Raw genomic sequence first — 21,426 nt, forward strand, 5'->3', positions numbered from 1 at the left:
GCAAACTGCTAAGGACTTGTAAGTCCAGCTTGGATGCTCATCAGATGTAATCAAAACTTCCCAATGACTCTGGGTCTCATTACAGCATTAGACCAAAATTCTCCCGAGAAAATACAATATTTTTTGCAAGGTTGCAAATATTATTTTTTTGTTTCATTTCCTCAGCAGGTCAGTCCAGAAATAGTAGATAATGCAATCATAATTTAGTTTGTAAAGTTTTAAAACTCCACTGCCCAGCCTCAGTCTCCTTGGTTCCCCCTGAATGGTTAGGGCCAGCCTCCGGTAGATGTAACACACACACACACACACACACACATACACACACACACACACACACACACACACACACACAGTTAGAGGCACGTGCCCAGCTTACGTCCAGTTAACTCCAGGGAGGGCTAGTGATCCCAAAGCCTTATGATCCATCCTTAGACCAATGAGATTCATTCTGATGTTAGTTCTAGTCTTCCTTTGAGACCTAAATCTTGGGTTATGCTTTCTTTGCCCCAAGTAGGGCAGAGCGCATTGGGGGCCCCTCTCGGCCCCTGTGGCCCTAAGGGCAGGTCTCTGGAGGATGTAGAGACCACCTGAGCTTGTGATTGTTTCTTTAGGTGGAAGGGGGGGTGGGCATAAAACCAGATAGCCTTCTGTGCTCGGAGCATGTCTCCCTGGGTCGCATCTATAAGTTGGGCTTGGTTTCTTCAGGTGCAAGAAGTGGTCACGGCTGCCCCTCAGCATGAAAGGACCTCCCCAGTGCAGGGAGTAAGCTCTGGATGTCTTGCTGGCCTGATTCTAGACTCCCTGCATGGTGACGCTCCCCCTCCCCAAGTTAATCAGGACCTTGAATTGCTGCCAAGCTTTTAAGCAAATTACTTCCTAGCAAATAGCCACTGAGCAAATTGCTCAACCTCTCTGTGGCTCGGTTCTCTCTGTAGAATGGGGCTATGAGGTCCTGCCTCACAGGGTTGTTATGGGAACCGGAGGCAGAGCACTGAGAGTGGGGGCCAGCATGCGGCGAGCTCACAAAGACAGTGCTGTGACAGCTGAGGTCGCCATCACCAAGGTTACCACCTGTGTTTCTCATCCCAAAGGCCCCCAACAAGTTCCTCCGGTCCCTGAAATTCAACACAAACTCCTGGTGGAGGCTGTGAGGGCTTATGCATCTGTCTCACCTCTTGTCCCATCACATGTCTCTCCTGTTCTCTACAGCAGCACACCTCCGGTCCAACCAGCCCGTCAGTAAGTGGCTGTCCACCAGCCCTGCTCCAGCCCCTGACAGTGCCCTCCTTGGTGACCTGGAACCTCAGGTCACCCATCCGCCAGCTGCTCCCGGAGGCTGATCACTGGGTGCTGGGTGGAGGGAACTTGGGCTGGGGTCTGTGGCTCCCCCTGCTTTCTGGTCCAATCAGTGATGCCTGGATAAGGCCCTTCCCACGTCTGCAGCAGTCGAGCCAGCCTCTAGCCGTTCCGATGCTTCCAGAACCAGCGTCAAGGTGCTTAGTCAAGGGCCCCTTCCCAGAGCATCCAGCAGCACCTCCCACAGGGGTCTGGCTTCACTCCAGACGGCCCTTCCCACCTGTCTCCCCTCTCAGGGCGGCATGCAGCCACCTCTCTGCAGGGTTTCAGCATCCTGCTTCTTCTCCATTCTCCAAGCTCCGCAGAACTTATTCCTTCGGTTACACGCTCTTTGGTTTGTGTTTTCCAGAAGAGGTCTTTGCGACCACCGCTCCCTTGGCCCTGGCTGGGTTTTCTCTTCCCTCCCACCTCTCCCACCTCTGCCCTGGACTGGCTACTGAGGTCTTGGCTTAGAGTCTTCCCAGGCCTCCCCATCCAAAAGGCTCTCATCCCTTCGTACCTAGTTTATCACCCACTAGTTTCACTCCTCGCATCTCCTGCACTTTCTAATCCCTCTTTGCATTCAGCTTAAGTTTTCTAAGGGCAGCGATAGTATTTCTTCTTCATCTTTGACATATCTTTAACTTCACCATCCACCCAGTGCCTGGAACACAGCAGATGGTGATGAGATGTGTCTCTATGGAGTGGATACCTTTCTACCACCTTGTGACTTGGAGCAATGAAACTCCATCCTAGGACCTGCTTTTCCCGGCCTGTGCCCATTGTTCCTCCTGGTAAACAAGAGACCAAAGTGGGCCAGTGCGTGGGCGGTAAAAGAATTTACCAAAGACCACGAGGAGTTAAGAACGAAGGGACAGTTTAATAGATGCCTTGCTGCAGGCAACAGCCGGCCACACAGCGGGGAGGTGCCTGTGTGAGCACTGGGGCTCAGCATGCAGGGTCTTCTACTGGGGGAAGGGGGCTGTGCACACAAGGGGTAGGGGCTGCTCCCCTGAATGGTCAGTCCACGCACAGGGCCCTGACTGGTTGTGAGGTCTGTCAGGGGCTTCTCTGAGTAATGGGATTTAAGACTCTGATGCAGGCAGGATGTGAGGCCTGTCTGCCTAGGGGATTATGAGCAGGCTATCTCCTGGGGTGGTGGGTTTTGTTAGGGCAAAAGCATATCAAGAGAAGATTTTTTTATCTTGCAAAAATGCAGGTATGCAAAGGGTCCTGTGGTGGGGAGTGGGGGTTAAGGTGTCCGTAGGCTCCAGGCACACAGAGAGCCCGGGATCGGGGTTCCAGGACTCCAAAGAGCCCTGGCTGGCTCCACAAGCTGTGTTAGGTGTGACTGTTCCCCACTCTGGGTAACTGAAGTACAAAGTTATTTGCTCACCAAGTCTTATGAATAAACCTTACAAAATGGTATGGCATCATTAAAATGATCATTTTAGGGAATCCAGAGAGTTAATTTTTTCCCCCCTTTTGGTCTTTTAAAATGGAGTTACTATCAGGAGAGCAGTTAGCCTCTCACATTATATCCATGGGCTTTGACAAGTGTCCATGGGAAAATGGATTATGCTGAATCGTGTTTCTGATCGTGGTCCTACTGTGACCCGAGTGTTTCTCAAAGCAGCAAGAAGTTAGGGAGGGACATTTTAATCCATCGCCTCAATATAGATGAGCACAGCAGAGCTCTCCAGCACTGCCTGCTTTTAAGTTTAGAGGACTTTCCCTTTGTAATAGTGACCTTCATTATGAAGTCCGGCCTCAAAGGCCACAAGCCTGGTTGTCTTCTCATAAGGTTCTTATTTCCTGTTGGGCTCTTATGAAAGCCACACTGTAGGCAATGCAGCCTGGTAAGTGTGGAAGCTGGTGGAGCCTGCCATGCGCGCAGGGCGGCCACACTGAGAGTGGTTCTTCCTGACCAAGGAGGTGCTGTGGACAACAGTCCGCCCCCAGAGGGCGCTGATGCTCGCTTTTGTCTACCGGACGGGAGGGACCCAGTCCGACAAGGGGTTACTCCATTACCCGTAAGAGGCCGGGCACCAATGCCTGATCTTACATAGAGTTTTCTTCTACCCAAATGCTTCCTTCTCTGCTTTCTTGAGCTTTACCCTTTCATTCTAAGATATCTTGACAAATCTCATTTGTGTGATGGATCAAATACCCTTCAAGTGCTAATTACTCTCAAACACACGTCTCCCATCCTATAATCTGTGTCTCTTTTCTGGCTGTTCTCCACCTGGAGTACCGCCAGCGCCCCCGCCCCAGTCTTCTCCTCCAAGGACTCACCTGAGATGCATCTCCTCCGTGGCACTTGTGTCGCCCCGCCGCCACATGGACCGCCAGTCTCACCGGTCACTCACTCCACAGGCTGCTCATTCCACTCTGCCTGAAACATGAGGGGCCACTGGTGCAGGTCCTCAAATATTCCCAGCTTTCTGCTTCCTGGGCCCAGGATGAGGATTGCTCTTTCCTGGGCTGTTGGAGATCAGGCAGCCAGTGCAAGGTCACCCTGGGATTCTGTGGACAGCATGGAGCCATACTTGACGTGGTGGCTTCTCGGTCACCTGGAGGGCTCGTGAACACCTGTGTTCCCACCAGCCAGTGATGGATGGGCAGCATTTGCAAGGTATAAACTTTTGCTATTTCAAGCAACTAGATGTGAAGGATGTTTATTACCTCAATGCATCAGGGCTTAGCCTCTGTTAGTCTAACAGATCTAACATGATCATCACCTGTTCCAAAGTACCTGCAACTTACGGACAGAGACGGCATCCTCTACATTCTAAACCACACACAAGGTCCTTTCACCCAGTAGTTGCTCAAAAACAAGGTTCTTTGAATTGAGATTTTTTTTTTCAACAAAATCCCACATAAAGGTAAAGAAAAAAGTGCATCTTTATAGGAAGGTGGAAATTTTTCCTTTCTAACTAGTGAAATGAAACATGCAGCATGGATACACTGGTGATTTTTGGCAATGTTCAAGATGTAACTAAGCAAATGCAGTACTGGGTATACTTTCAAAAATTAAAAATAAATTGTGCTGATTTTACAGGAAGAAAGCTCTTATTTTCCTGACGCAGTTGTTTCTCAGGACAATACAAAAATATTTGCTCTACCATACTAAGTGATTGTTTGGCTTTTAGAAGAGAGACAGTTATCATTTATTAAAACCTCTTATCACATATATGTGGAATCTAAACAAAATGATACAAATGAACTTATTTATAAAGCAGAAATAGACTCACAGACATAGAAAACAATCATAAGGTTACCAAAGTGGGGAAGGGGAGTGGGGGAAGAGAAAGCAGGAGTTTGAGATGCACAGATGCACACCACTGTATATAAAATACGTAAACAACAAGGCTCTACATAAAGCTTGGGAAACTATTCTTAATATCTTGTAATAACCTAGAATGGAAAATAATCTGAAAAAGAATGTATACATATATATAAAATGATTCAGAGATACGTACATGTATACTTGAATCACTCTGCTGTACACCAGAAACGAATAGAACATTGTAAGTCAGCTATAGTTCAATTAAAGCATAATGATAATAATAATAATAAAAAGAAAGCTCTTATAAACTCAGCACTGAATTAGTTTTCAAAAGAATAACACCTAGGAAGTGAGCAGCAATTTTCACCCAAGGGAATCAAAGCTTCTGTCCAGGATGAGTTTATGTTCCTGGTATGTTACCTCCCAAAGCTCACCCATACCCAATTAAACAGGAAAGATCCAGGTGGCGTAAGGCTTGGCCCAGCGCAGGCTGGATGGAGTCAGAGGGGACTTCTTGCACAGGAGTGCCCCCTTGGGAGAGAGATGGAATTTCTGTTAGAGTGAGCCGGCCAGGGCATTAGGCATCAGGTTGGCTGTCAATTCTTTGGGCTTTTCTGTGTATAAATCTATTCCATGGAAACTCATGTCAAAGCACAGGAAGCAGGCATCAGGAGTCATTATACAGCGCCGCAGAGCGAGAGTGAGGCATGAAACGTGAAGTCGGGAGTTTGCAACTGATTAGAAAGCAGGCTTCTCTGGTTTGTTCTTGCATCTCCTCTTGTCTCCTGATAGCCTGCCAAGGCATGCCCCAGGCAGCGTAAAAGGAAAAGATTACTTCTCACTGCTGCAAGAGTAGGAGAAGAAGGATCCTTATTGTTAATATCACTGTATACCGTCATGAAAGCAAAACAATGTGAAAGAAGTTAAATACAACTTGTGACATGGTAAGAAATAAGTATGTGGTCTCTGTCCCCAGTTCCTGACACAGAATGCCGAAATATCTTGGAATTTCCTGGGTGATGGGAGTGTCTGTTGTTCTAATGAGGAGATTCTTGGTGGGTTCCTGGACACCTTCAGGATGGGGGCTGGTCACCAGAAAGACCAAGCTATGGTTAGAAGCCTGGAACTTTTGTTGCCAGAGAGTAGGCTCTTGACTCGTAGTAGAAAGAATTCAAGAAATTAAAAGGAAGATTTATGAAGGGATAGACAGTACACTCTCAAGGGGAGAGCGGGCAGGCTCAGGTGAGCAGCTGCCCCGTGTTTCTTTGGCAAGCTGGCCACACAGAATGTAAAAATGAATGGGTGGAATATTCATTGGGGAGGGAGGGGTTTGGGGGTTGTATCCCCTGATTTCTACCCCAGCTCCACCTTCCCGAGGAGAGGAGGGATTTTTGTCCTTATTGAGTCTGGGTCGGAAGTGTCACGGCATCGGAGCATGATGGATACTTCTAATCTGCAAGGCTATTTTACTGAAATGAGGGCATAATGAGCAAAAGGTTACACTTGGACACTGGAGAGTCCAGCCTTTTCCCACCTTTCTTTGTTGGCCTCTAGGCCACTGGTCACCCCCAAATATGTGATTTATTATCAGTCCAGAGGCTCTGGCTTTTCGCTGCCTGCCCAGGGACCCCTGTGGTTTACATGATGTAGGGTTTCCTGCATTTGGCCCGTGCCCCACTTTCCCTGCTCATATCTAGCTCTCTGCCTGCTCTAACACTTTGTCCCATCCTCCCATCCTCTGAAGAGGGGAGCACGAGGGAGACTGAGTTGATAACTGATCATGTCTACCTGATGAAGGCTCCATAAAAATCCCTAAACTTCAGCATTCCGGGAGCTTCAGGTTGGTGAGCACATCCATCTGCTGGGACGGTGACCCACCCCAGCTCCACGTGGAGAGGAGATTCTGTGCTCGAAACCCTGTGGGACTTCACTCTCCATACTTACTCATCTGACTGTTCAGCCATATCCTTTACAATCAAGCAGTAAACATGAGTAAATGTTTCCCTGAGTTTTGTGAGCCGTTATAACAATCATCAACCCTGGGAAGGGTGCTACGGAAACCTCCAGTTTATAACCAGCTGGTCAGAAGCACAGGTGACATCTAGGATTTGCAGGAAACAAGTTTCTTCTACAAGAAATTAAACACAAAGAAGCATAAAAGTGGGGCTATTCTGACATCACACAACCTCAGATTCTCTACTGATTTGGGAAGCATAAGTGACCATTTTCCAGAAACGGCAGTTTTTGAAAGAAGCAGGAACAGCATCCCTGGAGTGAAGCAGGCATCCACCATGATTCAGCTCCGAGATCTTTCACAGTTGTTGTTATCACCTTTGGAAATCTACGCTGCGTTTCACTCGACTGTTCAGACTTCTCTCCAGATTTACTGATCACTCGGCTTACTCCAGATGGTTCCTGGGGGAAGGACCTCCACTCCTGATCAGATGATGTCTCAGCCAGCCCTTCTGACAAATCCTGGGACTACTGGAGACTTTAATTTGCTGATTTTTCTTCAGATACAGCAACTTTGTGTGTAAATTGAATGATTAAGTTTTTTTGTCTGCTTTGATTTTTTTTAAACTTCCCAGAAGGAAGAAAACATTACAAACTAAAATCTTCATAGAAAATATTATGACTTTTTACTGATACTAAACTGCAAAATAAGTTTATGATATTCATTTGCCTTGGTTCACAACCCCTCATTTTATTCCTAGAGCAGGAGAGGCAAGACATCACTTAAATTTTATAATTACGGTCACTGACAGGCTGAAAAAAAAATCTAGATCAAGAGGTATTTGCTAAGTTTAGCTATTGATACGGGTAGCAAAATGATAATACCTTGCTTAAAATATGTGCCGGTTTTGTGGATTTATGTGGGTTTATACATCATAGTTCATATACATTTTTTAAGACATAGTCTGAAAAATGGCTGTCAAGACACTTAGACCTGAAGCAATTTGGGGTGAAATGGAGGTCAAGACACATATGTGTTCTTTTCCGTCTTGACTAAAGGCAAGGTCTTGAACACTGCTGAAATGTTACTCACCCGATGTTCTATCGTCTATGTTCCGGGTGACTTACTTCACCCCCCCACCATCCATTTGCTCTACTTAATGGAACTGTCTCATCGCTTTTCAGTGCAAGAGCTGACGGGAAGGAGGAAGATGCTCCAGGTTGGTCACGCCCCGCAGACTCTGGCCACTGGGCCAGGTCACCCCTGCTCCTGCCCCCGGACTGCCCTGTCGCCATTGGCGTTTTCCACATCTCATCACCAGAGTTATTGTATTTTTTCGAACAAATGAGAAATGGCATGCATACTTACCGACTGTGTCCCTATCATGAGGGACCTGTGAGGACGGCACCACGGAGTGTCCCCTAGCTTCTGGCGGAGCATACGAGGCTGAGCAAACTCACATATGCTTGCCAAGTGACCGCACAGGTTTTCAAAAATTGAAAAAATAATATTGGGTCTTAGAGACTAAAAGAAGATACTAAGGGTTACAAACTTAAAAAAAACCCTTTTTTATTGAAGTGTGGTTGATTTACAGTGTTAGTTTCAGGCATCCAGCAAAGTGATTCAGTTATACATATACATACATACATACACTTCCTTTCTTTTCAGATTCTTTCACAAACTTTTAAAATATACACAGTAATACAATGTCCACAGAAATATGGGGTTAGCATTGGACTGCAAACTTTCTATTTTGCCAAGTAAAAGTGTTTGAACAAAAAAAAAGCAACGAAACCACCCTCTTACTAGTGGTGTATTTGCACTCACACACATATGGGAAATAGTTTTAGAACTTTAGCAGACCCTCTAAATTTTCCCTGTTGTTTCCTCAGCTTTCTACTGGTTCTTGAACACTACGGATCTGTGAAAACTTCTGTATATGTTTTCTATTGTTGCCATAAGAAATTACAGCAAACACAGTGGCTTAAAACAAGACAAACTTACTGTCTCACAGGTTATAGGTCAGAAGTTCAACGTGGTCTCACTGGGCTAAGATCAAGGTCTCAGTTAAAGCTCAGGCAAAGAAGTGGATTTCCCTCTTTGCTAGTTTCCTGAGGCCGCCCTCATGCCGGGGCTCACGCCCTTCACCTACAAAGCCAGCAACACAGCATCTTTCCAACTCTGTTTCGGTTGTCACGTCTCTGACCAGCTGGGAAAAGTCCTCTGCTCTTCGGAACTCATGTGATTAGATTGGGACCCCAGGACCACCTTCTCATCTCAAGATCCCTGACTTTACCACACCTGCAGAATCCCTTGACAGGTAACATAGTCACAGGCTCAGGGGACCAGGATACGGACAGCTTGGGAGGGAGAATTATTTGACCAGCCAACCATCCCTGACACGCGGCCCCTGCTGGGGAGTGCCTGGATTAGATTTACCAGGAAGAGACGGGTATGATTGAAGAGTGGGGGAAGGAAATGCTGGAAGACAGGAAATCCCGGTGGCATACGTCCTCTGCAAATACTGTCTGGTGACACCTGGGAAAGTCATCTGGCTTGTTTGTGGATCTGGCTCCTCGTGCAAGATGAGGATTTGCACTGAGCTCCTTTGAAATCTGGTTTTATAGCACTGGGTCCACAGATGGACATGATACCTGTGGCAAAAATAGAAATAAGGTGTAGAACACTGTCTTTCCTTGTTCACACGTCTGGGGAAAGGATCGTTGTGTCACCCAGGACAGAGATGCATGGAGGCAGGTGCGTTTGCCCGGCTTAGGGAGTTACCATCACAAGCAGACACAGCAGCGGCATTGAACTGCTTGCATGTAGCAGGAGCCCTCTGTGTCTACTCCCATTTTTGTATTAGTTCTTCTGTGATTTTAAACTCCTTTCTTCCTTTTTAGTACATTTTCTTTCCTTCAAGTGTGATTATTCAATGAACAGAGAGAATTTACTTAATTCTCTTAATTATAAAAGAATACATTCCAGATTTCCATAACTTTTAAAAAGCAGGGGCATACGTAGCTCGGTGGTAGAGCATGGGTTTAGCATGTACAAGGCCTTAGGTTCAATCCCCAGTCTCTCCACTAAAAAAATAAAATAAAATAAAATGTGACAATAAATATATGTATGTTCATGTGTAACTGAAAAATTGTGCTCTGCACTGGAATTTAACACAACATTGTAAAATGACTATAACTCAATAAAAAATGTTTAAAAAATAAATAAAACAAGAAAACACCAAAAGCTAGAAAACAGTACTTCAAAAATTTTTTAAACAGCAGATATGTTACGCAAAAAATGTGTCATTGATATGTACGTTGCCCTGAAATGTAATTCTGTACATTTTGAGATACACACTTCTATATAAACCTGTTACATATTACAGTGCAATAATAGCCTTATTTTTCTCTTGCATTATATTATTCCATTTATACAATAAAAAGGTACTGAGTGTGCTTTGTACGAAATTTGAGAGGTTTTTTTAATTGCCTCTTTGCAAAGATTTAGTTGCATATTCATAACCACTAGTGACACGGTGCCAAGCACTGAAACAATTATTCAGTGAATTCTTCACATGACACTTCAGGGGAGAGGATAAAAGTGCTGAAGCTGGGTTCTATTTTAAGATCTTTGGCTGATGATGGTTAGAGCTGCACAAAGGAACATTGTGCAGCTACAGAAAGCTTCAAGAAGAGGAGAAACAAAGCATAAATGATTGGTTAAAAGGAACAATCACTGCAGAGTATGGCAACTCCCGGAATTCCATAAATTGCATCTGGATAATTGAAATCGTTCTAGTTCCAGAATTAATGCTTCAAGTTATGGTTAAAAAGTCAGTGAGAGAAAGACAAATATTATGTGATATTGTGATATCTAATAAATGATAAAAACAAACTTACGGTTACCAAAGGGGAAAAGGGTTGGGGAGGGATAAATTAGGAGTTCAGGATTAACAGATAAAAACTATTATATATAAAATCTATAAACAACAAGGTCCTACTGTGCAGCACAGTGAACTATATTCAATACCTTGTAATAATTTATAATGGAAAAGAATCTGAAAAATAATATTTATGTATAACTGAATCACTATGCTGTACACCAGAAATTAACACAACATTGTAAGTCAACTGTATAAGTTAAAAAAAAAAGTTAGTGTTTGTACCTATTTCTTGATAGCTAATATACAACCCCTAAAGATCTCATTGCTATTAAGTAATACAGGAAAAACAAACCCCATCATTTTGAATTGTTGTGCCAGCTGATCACAAAAGGATAAGCAGACGAGAAGCATTTATCCCCTTTTACAAAAGAAGAAACTGAGACAAATGAGTCTGAATGTCTTACCTGACAGCTGGCAGTGCTAACCAGGAATCTAGTCTTCTCCTTTCCATTCCTGTGATTTTTCTAGAATGCTGTGCTTCAGAAACGTGTTCTTTTCTGTCCAATAATCCCTGTTGCAATATGAGTTAATTTATCACAAGGAAAAGCAGTGACAAGGAGAAAGCCATTACCCAACTGTTTAACCAGTCTCTTCTTTGCATGTGTGTTCAAACAATATCTAAGGAACAGGAGAAAAGACCTGATTCAGACAAGACCTTTTTTAAAAAATTTATTGAAGTATGTTCAGTTACAATGTGTCGATTTCTGATGTAGAGCATAATATTTTAGTTACAAATATACTTATATATATTCATTTTCATATTCTTTTTCATTATAGGTTACTACAAGGTATTGAATATAGTTCCCTGTGCTCTACAGAAGACATTTAAAACAATCTATTTTATATATAGCAGTTGATATTAACAATTCTTGCACTCTAAATATATCCCTTCCCACCTCCTTTCCTCTTAGTCATTGTAGGTTTGTTTACTACAGACAAGACCTTTTCAAAAGACAAGCGTATTCTTTGAGTTAGGGTCATAATCTTCTAATGAGCTGAGAAAGAAGAACTTGGAGGCTTGATGCTCAGCAGAAGCTCATTATCCTCAACTCCAGGAGAAGGAGAATATACAAAGGAAAAATTAGTTCATAGTATTTTTTTAATTAACAATTTGGTTGAGGTATAAATGGTATATGATAATGTGCGTATATTTAACAGATAAAATTTGAAAAAAATTTAACATATGTATGTGTTAGCAAGCCCAAACTCATTCTGCTTGCCCATGACAGGCCAATAAGTTGGAAGCCGAAGTGCTGAGGCAAAGAATAGCAACTTTATTCAGAAAGCTAGCAGACTGAGAAGATGGGGGACTAATGTCTCAGAGAACCATCTTCCCCAAGTCAGAATTCAGGCTCCTTTTATACTATAAAGGGGAGGGAATGTGGTTGGTTGTTGCAAGCTTCTTGGTGTAGGAATTCTTTGTTCTTGCAGCTGTCCACATGATTCAGGTCATGGCGTTCCTGTAAACCTCCAATAAGACAAATGTTACTTTCTGTTCTGCAACTTTTTATCTTTATATGAATGGGAAAGTGTTTTACCCTTAAAGGACAGAGCCTTGAGAATGGGCTCTCCTGTCTATTTCAGGCTCTAGGCAACATTCTTTTACAAAAGGTGCAGAACCAGCCTGACTCAGCATGGGAAACAGCACAGGGTTAGAGCCAAAGGACAGATCTAATATGGAGTCAGATTTGTTCTTCCTCATTACATATGCACTTGTAAAGCCGTAAGTTCAATCAAGATAATCAATACACTCACTGGGCCCGAAAGTTTTTTCATACCCCTTAGTAAATCCTCCTGTCACTATCCTCCACCTGACACCCCCTCCAAACTCCAGGCCCCTGGCAAACGCTGGTTTCTGTCACTATAGAGGTTTGCATTTCCTAGAATTTTATGTAAGCGAAATCATAATCTTTGCAACTTTTTTGGGGGGCGGGTCTGGTTTCTTTCATTCAGAATAGCTATTCTAAAATTCAACAATGTTGTAAGCATACACCAAGAGTTCAGTTCTTGTTGTTGTTGAGTACTGTTCCATTGTTTCAATATATCCGACTGTGCATCCACTCACTGTCAATAGATGTTTGGACTGCTTCCATTTGGGAGCTTGAAAATAGGGCTGCTATGAACATCTGTGTCCAAGTCTTGCATGGCCGTATTCTTCTATTCCTCCACTACATCTGGGGCAAAATGGCTGGGACCTATGGTAGGTGTATGTTCACCATTTTAAGGCACTAACAAACTGTTTTCCAAAGAAAATTAAATCCAGGAAATAAAAATGTTTCAAAGTAATCCAAGAGTCCAAGAGACTTACTCAGCACTTGAGCAATACATTTCTTGTTCATTTAGTGGGTTGGTACATAAGCATTCCAGCACCTCCACGTCATCACCAACACTTGGCAACGGTCAGTTTTTCAATTGGTGTGGAGTGGTATCTTACTGTGGCTTTAGTTTGCATTTCCCTAATGACTAGCAATATTATGCATCTTTTCATAGGCTTATTTGCCATCCATATAGTTTGAACAGCTTTATTATGATGTAATTCACATAGGATACAATTCACTCATTTTAACTTTACAGTTTTTACTACATTCAAATGTGTGCACCCATCACCACAGTCAACTTTAGAACATCTTCATTACCTCAAAAAGAAACCCCATATCCTTTACTCATTATCTCTCAACCCTCCCCACCCCTTACCTTAAGTTCTAAGCAAGTACTAATCTATTTTCTGTCTCTACAGATTTTCCTACCGATATGAATGGAATACACAAAATGTGGTCTTTTATGATTGGCTTCTTTCAGTCTGCATAATGTTTTCATAGGTCTGTCTATGTTGTAGCATCTATCAGTACTTTGTTTTTATACTGAATGATACTCCATAATATGAATAAACCACATTTTGTTTTCCCATTCATCAGCTGATAGACATTTGAATTGTTTCCACTTTTTGTTTTTTATGAATAAAGCTGCTCTGAACATTCATGTACAAGTTGCTCAAACAGATGTGTCTATTTCTCTTGGTTATGTAGGAGTGGAATTGGTGAGTGATATAATAATTATGTTTAATCATTTGAGGAACTTCTATACTGTTTCCTAAAGTGGCTGCACATTTCTGCATTTCCACCAGCACTGTTACGAGTGTTCCAATTTTTCCCAACAATTGTTATTATCTGATTTGTTAATTCTAGCCATCCTAGTGGATGTGAAGTGGTATCTCATTGTGGTTTTGATTTGCATTTTCCTGATGACTAGTGATATAAACATCTTTTCATGTGCTAATTGGTCATTTTATATCTTCCCTGGAGAAATACTTATTCAGATCCATTGCCCATTTTTAATTGGATTATTTTTCTTTTTATTGTTGAGGTTTAAGAATTCTTTATATGTTTTAAACACAAGTACCTTATCAGATAAATGGTTTGCAAATACTGTCTCCTATTCTGTGGGTTGTCTCTTTACTTTCTGTATGGTGTCCTCTTATGCAAAAATTTTTTATTTTGATTAAGTCCTGCTTACTTATTTTTTCTTTTTTTCCTTTTGCTTTTAATGTTATATCTAAGAATCCATTATTAGGCCCAAACCCATAAAGATTTACTTCTTTCTTTTTTTTTTTAAGAGATTTAGCTCTTATGTTTTGGTCATTGATCTATTTTAAGTTAATTTTGAATACAGTATGAGATAAGAAACCAAATTCATTCTTTTACATGTGATCACCCAGTTTTCCCAGCACCATTTTTTTTGGAAGTCTGTACTTTCTCCTTTAAATGACCTTGGCACCCTGGTCAAAATCAGCTGATCATAGACATATAAGTAGTTGATATTGTTTAAAAAAAATAACCCTAGCATTTGGAAAGCTAACAGGTTTGCATTACAGTTTATTTCAAATTTGAATTGAAGGTCCAGTTGAATTTACAACTGACCAGCAGTCAGTCAGGACATATTTGATCTGTGTTTACATTATTCTGATGGGAGGTACTTGATCAGTTCTGAAAAACTGCTTTATTTGTGTGAAACAACTGACTGTGAACGTTTGTGAAAATTCGTATTTACTAGCAGGTACTGAATCTGGCTGCAAACTTTTCTCTGGGGATGATATTAAGCCATGAATAATGTGGCAATTGAGGATAGATTGATACGGCCAAGTTTCCATCCCAACAAGCCAATGGAACAAATTCCGCAGTTGGAGATAGCTATATTTGGTATCTGATTGGATCAGATTCAACTGAAAATTTTTAAGAAGTTACTCCTAATTGACATTGGATTATACAGGACAGAAACCCATTTCTCTATCATATGAATGTAGCCAGGGCTAGCGGACCTCTATTAATATAAACATCAGAGTCTCAGACTCCTTCCAGCTCACTGCTCCGCCATCCTCTGGGCATGACTGTCATCTTCAGCACTCCAAAACTGTGAATCACACTCCAGCCATTGCATTTGTATTCCAGCCAGCAAGTTGTAAGATGAAACACAGAGGAAGGAAGTGGGCAAAGGGTGCTGGCCAGACACCGTGAAGGAGGTTTCTTGGAAGTTGCCAAACCACCTTTCCTCAGACATTTCAGTCACTAAAAGTCTGTCATAGAGCTACCTACTGGCTGTTCCATAAAACAGGGGAAGCTGGGAAATGGTCTTCATCTGGTGCCTTTACAGAAGTGAGTTTTATTACTAAGGATACTGGGATACACCAGATGCAGGCCAGTGCAACCCCAACTTCAGGCAGTAATTTTAATAAATAATAACATAATTGTATTTTATACAATAATGATAATATGATAATAAATAAATAATAATAAAATTGACCGAAAGCTTTTCTGTTTTTATTACGTTATGCTAGTAACTCTAAACAACACAGGAGTGAAATATTTCTCTCTGAAAACGTCTTTGGGAGATATGGTATCTAAACCAGGGCTTCTCATATGGACGTTTTGACTATCTTGCTGGGGAGGACGGCTGTCCTGAGCACTGTGGGTTGTCTAGTGGTAGCTACCCACTCGCTGTCAGTAGACCGACTCCCACTCAGCTGCAGCAACCAGAAATACATCAGACATTGCCAAAACTTCCTTGAGGGCCAAAGTCACACCCCACTGAGAACCACTGGTCTTAACATGTGCTGCAATTACTGTTGACTTGTAATAATACATGTAAAATATTCAAGTCAGCACATTTGAATAACGTGTCCTTTAATAAGCATTGCATTTTACGTAGAAGTAAATCTGCAGAAATCTCAGTAATGCTGTCAGCCCAAACACGTGGACTCAGCGACCCAGCATCTCTCTTGAAAGTAAGTTCTGATGGTCCGGAGTCACTTGCTTTGTCTCCAGTCGCTGTGGACTACACGCTCCTGCACTGAAACAGTAGATCCAAAAGAAATGACAAGAAGGTAGCGGGGAAGGTACAGCTCAGGGGTACGGCACGTGCTTGGCATGCTGCACGAGGTCTTGGGCTCAATCCCCGGTCCCTCCATCAATCAGTAAATAAGTAAACCTAATTACCTCCTCCGCAACAATAATAAAAATTGATACTGAAAAAAAGATTCTCCAAAATAAATGATAAGAGCACAGCGAATGTAAGATGGAAAAACAGAATCTGAGTTACTTCAATTAAGTCATTTCCCACGACCACCTTGAGTCTGTGTTTGAAAGGAACAAATTTTATTTAAGTGCAAACTTCAGGTCAGGTGTGAAATATTTTACTGACTTTGGATATTTGAAAATAAAATTTATTTTTCTTTTTAATTGTTATTCTTAACCTGTAATTAAACTCTAATACTATTATTTATTACTGTCACCATGGAATAATATATATTTTAAATATTTCATTTATTTATTATTGTTGTATTTTATTGGGGGGACACAATTAAGCTTTCTTATATTTGGAGGAAGTACTGGGGATTGAACCCAGGCCCTCATGCGTGCTAGGCACGGGCTCTGCCACTGAGCTATACCCTTCCCCCTCCACAGTCATACCTTGCTGATCAGTCAGATCAATGCTGAGCCCTCCCAACTGGCTGTTTCTCCAGTGAGAGGGAGATAACAGAAAAACTGGCACGTTGAGCCTAGAAGATGCAACACAAAACCTATGGCAAGCACATTGCTTCTTGGCAGCTGAAATTGAAAGCTGAGCCTCTGCACTCATTTATCTGTTGCCTCTGCTCCCGGCCCTATTTTTATCAGCTCTGCCCGGCTGCTGTGGAATGAACACTGGAGGGCCCTCACCTGTGCACAAGTGGCGCCACTGTGATGCTGGAAAAGGACAGGTTTTCCTTTCAAAAGCAGCAAAAATCCCAATGGTCCAGTTTGTCAGAACTGAGCTTCTAATTAAAGGGAGAGGAGGGGGAATTTGATCCAGTAACAAATACATCCAAGGGTTTCAAAGTCTGTTTCTCTTTCCCTGTGTCAGTCAGACGTAAACTGCACAACCAGCAAGAAGCAGGGGGTGTCAGCACCCCCTGAACTGATGTCCATCAGCAGTTTTCCTCCTGACGGTTTGCTGTGCTCCTTATCATTCACAAAGATGCTGACACTGGAGCCTCCAGGCAATTTTTCTTTTATTTTGGATACAAAGTCAACAAGCCTGTATTTCACTTAACCTCTGTAGTCCTGAATACGTGAGGCACTTTTCTTTCATGGGCCTCCTCACTCAGGTTTAAGCATGGTCTTTATTCTGCTTTGGCTCCCCAGTTCCCCACCCATGGTTAGAAGAGTGAGTCATGGGTAATGAGTGTGGAGTACTGCTCAGTGGAAGAGCTATTTGCCAAAATATTGCATGCAAGATGGATAACACAAAATATCTACTGATGGATTTCTCAAGGTGGTTGAGTGTGCAATCTACAAAGGAAGGAAAAGTTCAGAAGAAAATACACCACTTGTGTGCAGGTAATTTTGGAATCTCTCTCTCTCTCTCTCACACACACACACACACACACACACACAATACAGATAAAACTGTGTTTGAATTGGGTTTATTTTTGATGACTTGCCATAGCAACACAGGCATAAGTGGGCCTGACCACATTCTCTCAAAATGTCTTTCTGGGGCCTGGTCACAGCCATTCAGCTCCACAAAGCAACACAGAGAAAGATTCAGTATTAAGCATTCCCAGACTGCACAAGTTCTCAGCCCTTGCAAAGTCGGCTTGCTGACCACTGAGTGGACTAGAGCCCATGCTTTGCATCCTGCTGAGGTGCCAGGAGCAGAGGTCCTGCAGCATCTTTAAAACTCTCTGTCCTGCTCTGTCACCAGTGAGCTTGCTGCAGGAGTCAGGAGATGGATGCCACAAAATGAGGGCTTCACCAGGAGAAGGACGTGAAGACAGAGGGTGTCTCCTGAGCTCAGGGCACCCTCAGCTGGGAGGAGAGAAGAAGCCTGGCCCCCGGTACAGCTTGAGATGTGGGGCAGCTTACTCATCTGATCCTCCTTTTAGCCACATGTTTATTTCCCACCTTCAAATAAATGGTCTTAAGGAGATTTACCATGGGTTGCAATGGCTCTGGAATTTTCCTGATGTTTTGGGTCCCCAGATCTGTCCACTAACCCCAAGTTTCTCTTTGGAGGCTTGAGCCCTGAGTTCTCCACAGGTCTTCCTCTGGTGCTGAATATACCCATGTGTGGACATCCTGGGGGAACCGTGGAATCCTTGATTCAGAGCTCTGCCCACTGTCTGCCCCACACCTCCTGCCACGACCATCTGGCCCTCATTGTCTCCCTAGACGCCTGTGGTACAGTTAGAGGGACTTATCATAAGAAAGCACCAGGCCTTATTTGGGGTCCATCTGGATTTGCTATAATGTCCAACCTGCATTCTAGTAATGCCATCCCAGGGGACAGAATGAGTCAAGTTCATCTTGTACCCCTCAGGGCTTACTATAAACATTATATATATGCCAGCATCCCAGGGATTATAAACATCACACCCTGCCTCCTTTCAGACTGGCAGTCATCACTTGCTGCTCATATGGCTGGATTGCTTCCTGTGGCCTCATTACCACTCCCCAGAGTCCCTCTGCTATACTCCTGGCATGGTTGACCTGTACAGAGTTTAATGGTCAAGTCCCGTTCATCAAAGATGGCCTGTGTGTCTCCTCTCTGCCAGGCACTGCCATAAGGCTGGGGTACACAAAGGTAAATACAGCATGTTCTTACCCCTAAGAGGTCACATTCTTGATGGAAATGGGAGGAGGTGGAATAAGACATGGAAAACAAGTCAGAGAACCCATAATTAAAATGTTTTCAGAAAACTGAACCAGTTTGGAGTCAGACTGAGGTTTTGCAAGAGGAATGAAACATTAGCAAGTTGACAGGAACTGCGGGGGCTCACCAGGTAGAGGAGCAGTATGTGAAAAAGCATAAAAGTATGGCATGTTTAAAGAAGTGCTGTGACAATAGAATTAGTAAAACATAAAATATGAGAGAGATTATGGGCGTTGACTGGCAGGAGGCCATGTCCTCTCCAGACCTGCCACACTCCCAACACCTTGATGTGCTCACCAACCTAAAAGCTTTCTGAACTCAGTAGTGTTGAGTATTTATGGAGGCTTCATTACATAGCCATGATTGAGTAAATCATTGGCCATTGGTGATTGGTTCCAGCCACTCTCCTCTCCCCAGAGGTCAGGTGATTGTACTGGAAGTCCCAACTCACTATTCTGGGTTGGTTCCCCTGGCAACCAACTTCTATCCTGTGGTTTTCTAAGAGCTTTCCTCAAATTACCTCATTAACAAGCACAGAAGTGGTTAAAAGGGGTTTGTTATGAATATCAAAACAATAGCCAAGTGATGGAAGCAAACTAAATGTTGATAGACAAATGAATGGATAAAGAAGATGTGGTATATATATACAATGGACTACTACTCAGCCACAAAAAAGAATGAAATAATGCCATTTGCAGCAACATGGATGTACCTAGTGGTATTCATACTAAGTGAATTAAGTCAGACAGAGAAAGACAAATATTGTATGATATCACTTATGTGTGGAATCTAAAAAGAAAATAATAGAAATGGACTTATTTACAGACCAGAAATAGATTCACAGACATAGAAAACAAACTATGGTTACCAAAAGGGAAGGGGGGGAGGGATAAATTAGGAGTTTGAGGTTAATGTGTACATACGACTATATATAAAACCGATAAACAACAAGGACCTATTGTATACTTCAGTTAAAAAAATTTTATTGCTCTTATCACTTAGGAAATTCTAAGGGTTTTAGGAGCTCTGTGCCAGAAACAAAAATGAAGTCTAGCCCCTGGGTTAACATGGGCAAAGTCATAAACTCTTTGAACAAGGAAAGAAGTCAGTCCATAAGCCACACACATGTGTAAATAGGTAAAGGGTGAAAATGTAAGTGGCTACGGGGGCTAAAGCACAATTTTTGGCCAATGGGTTGTTTATGAAGACCAAAGGGTGACTCTTAGGAAGCCGCCATCTAAAAGAAAAACTAGGGGAAAACATCTAAGTAGGGATACCAGAGGCTGTGCGATGTAGAGAAAACAGATACATAGAATTAGTCCAGTCAACAAATAACCAAACCAACAAGCCATTGGAAGGGGGAATCAGTAGTCATAGTTGTTACCCTATATTCTTTAAAATGTCTAGTTTCCAACAACATGAAATGTGAGACATGCACAGAAACAGGAAAGGGTGGGGAAAGAGTGGCCATGCAGAGGGGAAAATGGCTGGTGGTAGAAATTGCCTTTGAGAAGACACACACGTTGGACCTAGCAGAGAGGTACTTAAAAGTACTTTCTACAAATATGTTGACAGAACTGAAGGAGATCATGTTTAAAGAATTAAAGACATTATAAGAGCAACTCATCAAATAAAGAATGTCAATAGATAGAAACTGAATACGGAAGACTAGTGTAAATGTTAGAGTGAAAAATATACAATAACTGCAATGACAAAATCGCTGGAGAGGCTCAACAGAAGATTCGAGTTGGCAGAGGGAAGAATCAGCAGATTTGATGACTGATTAATAGCGATTATGCAGACTGAAGAACTCAAAGGGGAAAAAGCAAATAGAGCCCCAGAGAAACACAGAATGCCATAAGCACATCAAGACAAACGTAATGGGGATAACAGAAGGAGGCGAGAGAGAAAAGGGGGCAGAAAACATATGTAGAGAAGTAATGGCTGAAAACTCCCAACAAATTTGATGAAAACTCTAGTCATCACATCCAAGCAGCTGAGTGAAATCCAGGCAGCCAATTTTATTTTTAAACACAGGAGAGACCCTTACCCAGACAAAGCCAAAGATGAAGAGAAACCCTTTTAAGCAACAACACTCAAGTACATGACTTTGTGCACCAGACTCCTGTGTAAAATTCAGGTTCAAAATTCAGCATGTGCAAGAGAACCACAAAAAATTAACAGCTGACTTCTCATCCGAAATCATGGATGATCTGGAAGAATGTCCAACGTGGCAGTGTAGAAGACCCTGAGCCCCCCTCCTCCCATGGGCACCCCAAAATCACAACTATCTACGGAGCAACTATCAGTGAGGACAACTTGGACATTTGTAGCAAAAAAAAAAAAAGATCTACAACTAAAGATATAAAGACGGAACCACAACAAGATGCACAGGAAGGGCAGAGATGAGGTACTGTCAAGACCCCCACCCCGAACAGGCAACCCACAAAAGGAAGGGTGATCACAACTACAGAGGTTCTTCCCAAGGAGTGAAGGGTCCAGCCCCACTTTGGGATCCCCAGTCTGGGGGATCTACAACAGGAAGATGAGAAGAAGGTATGACTTTGAAAGCCAGGAGGGCATGCTTTCAGGGGAGCCAAAGGGCTGATAAAGGGCACATAAAGCAAACAAACAAAACCTAAAAACAACTCAAGATCCAGGGCAAAAGCAGTAATTGGAAACGAGCCTCGGTCAGACCAAACTTGCTGATCTTGG

General features: G+C 42.8%; 1 long non-coding RNA gene across 1 annotated transcript; it reads left to right on the plus strand.

Moving 5' to 3' along the window:
* Positions 1–1,099: 1,099 nt before the first annotated feature.
* On the plus strand, positions 1,100–9,785 carry LOC140689813 (uncharacterized). Its single transcript, XR_012064935.1, has 3 exons — positions 1,100–1,239; positions 3,712–3,970; positions 8,471–9,785. It is a non-coding gene; the product is annotated as an uncharacterized lncRNA (long non-coding RNA).
* The last annotated feature ends 11,641 nt before the right edge of the window (positions 9,786–21,426 follow it).

This window comes from Vicugna pacos, chromosome 27 (genome assembly GCF_048564905.1).
Source record: "Vicugna pacos chromosome 27, VicPac4, whole genome shotgun sequence".
Taxonomy (NCBI): domain Eukaryota; kingdom Metazoa; phylum Chordata; class Mammalia; order Artiodactyla; family Camelidae; genus Vicugna; species Vicugna pacos.